This window comes from Coregonus clupeaformis, chromosome 16 (assembly GCF_020615455.1).
Source record: "Coregonus clupeaformis isolate EN_2021a chromosome 16, ASM2061545v1, whole genome shotgun sequence".
NCBI classification, from domain to species: domain Eukaryota; kingdom Metazoa; phylum Chordata; class Actinopteri; order Salmoniformes; family Salmonidae; genus Coregonus; species Coregonus clupeaformis.
In genome coordinates this window covers 3,979,617-3,981,760 of record NC_059207.1, presented here as the reverse complement: position 1 = coordinate 3,981,760, position 2,144 = coordinate 3,979,617, and the positions used below count along the sequence as shown (strand labels likewise).

General features: G+C 53.5%; 1 long non-coding RNA gene across 1 annotated transcript; it reads left to right on the top strand.

The window, feature by feature from the left end:
- Window positions 1-1,193: 1,193 nt before the first annotated feature.
- LOC121572993 lies at window positions 1,194-1,642 on the top strand. Its single transcript, XR_006001943.2, has 2 exons — window positions 1,194-1,344; window positions 1,441-1,642. It is a non-coding gene; the product is annotated as an uncharacterized LOC121572993 (long non-coding RNA).
- Window positions 1,643-2,144: the final 502 nt, after the last annotated feature.

The window sequence follows — 2,144 nt, the reverse complement described above, 5'->3', positions numbered from 1 at the left end:
CGGCCTCTCCCTGTCCTCGAGTGCGGCCTTGGTCTCACGTGCTGACTTCTGTCACTGGACTTCCTATGTCTGAGGGTAATGACACTATACTCACCATCGTCGGGACAGATTCTCTAAATCTGCCCATTTTGTTGCATACCAAAATTACCATCCTGCCAGCACAGCCACCTCTTTGTCCTACATGTATTCCGTCCCCATGGAATACCTGTGGACATAGTGTCCGATAGAGGTCCACAGTCACATTATTTCTCGGGTATGGAAGGAGTTTTGTTCGGCTCTGGGTGCCTCTGTCAGTCTCTCATCAGGTTTCCATCCCCAGTCCAATGGCCAGACTGAGAGGACCAACCAGGACCTGGAGGCTGCTCTACGCTGTGTGACATCCCAGAACCCGTCTACCTGGGCCAAACATCTCCCGTGGGTCGAATATGCCCACAATTCCCTCACCTCATCTGCCACGGGCCTCTCACCATTTGAGGCGGCTTTGGGGTACCAACCGCCATTGTTCCCGTCTCAGGAAAGGGAGTTAGCCTTCCGTCAGTTCAGGATAACCTTCGTCGCTGCCGCGCAAGGTGTGGGTGGACACCCGTGAGGCCCTTCTACGGACAGCAGAGAGGAATAAGAGGGTGGCGGACAGGCACAGGGTAGTCGCTCCACAGTTCCAGCCTGGTCAGCGTGTCTGGCTCTCCTCCAGCAACATTCCCCTGCGCACTGACTCCCCGTAAGCTGTCGGCCCGATATTTGGGTCCTTTTGAGGTCGAATCCATCATCAACCCTTCGGCTGTTCGGTTGAAGCTTCCCCAGGCCACGAGAGTCCATCCTACACTCACGTGTCCCAGCGAAGATGGTCTCCTCCAGTCCTCACGCGATTGCGCTGGTTACAAGACTAATGACCCACCACCAGCCTAAACTACGGTTCGGAGCTTGCTGGACGTCCGGAGGCGTGGTAGAGGGTTTCAGTACCTGGTGGACTTGGGGGGATACGGTCCGAGGAGAGGTCCTGGATTCCTAGACGTTTTATTCTGGATCCGCAGCTAGTGGATGACTTCCATAGGGACCACCCTGACAAGCCGGGTGGGCGCCGGGTTGGCGCCGTTGAGGGGGGTACTGTTACGGTCCGGCTCTGTTGGTCCTGTTCCTGTTGGTGTTCCCTTTCTTTCTCCCCTGTGTGTGTTGTTTGTGTCTGTCTCCCCTGCTGTGCAGTCAGAGGTTCTTGGTCAGCGGGCGTGGCCATTCTATCACCAGAGCAGTTACATCAAGCTGCAGCTCATTGGCACCAATCAAGCAGCAGATATCTACCCGGGCTGGACACCTCTCCAGCGCCAGTTCGTTCCTACACTTCCAGTGGTAACCTTGGCCCGTACAGCACTCTCAGTGTAGTTGTACTCTCTCAGTATTATTGTTGTTCCTGCCTCGTTTGTAACCTGTCTCTCCTTCGACCAGATCTCTTCTGTTCCTGCTGCCTGCCTGCCTGCCTGCCATTCCCACGCCGCTACCTGATCCTCTGTTGCCTGACATCCTCGTTATCCAGCTCTCAGGACTACTGGCTCTCCACCCCACTCAGCTCCTACCCCAGCCTGAAGCTACTTCACCCTGACTACTTCTCTCTGCCAATACACGTTGAATAAACTACATCCTAATTTTACTCTCTTTGTCCGTGTGTCCGTCTCTGCACCTGAGTCCCCCACCCAACCTAATACAGACGAGAGGCAAGCATGCCAGGCAAGGCCCCCCTGGCCAGGGCCTACTGGTGGTGAGGGAGGAGGGCGGTGGTAGTGAGGAGAAAGGGATGGGTTGAAGCGAGAGGGAGGAGGTGAGGAGAGGGGGATGGGGTGAGGAGAGAGGGAGGAGATCCTTCGCATGTATACGTCTGTGTGTTTGTGAGTATTGATATTTTATAGACACACACTTAGACATTTTGCCAGTGTACCAGTGTGTGATGTCTATAAATGTATGAGAGTCATATGCCAGTGTACCTGTATGCAGTGCAAGTAAGTACTGCATGTTATACCAATTTGATGCTATGAGCATTCAATACAAATGCACAGTGGGGGGGAGAGGTCAAAGTTGACCATTAAATAAGAAAATAGGTAGCTATGATTTTAGAGGCTATTCTTGAGCTGACATGGAAGAAGAATAAACTAATG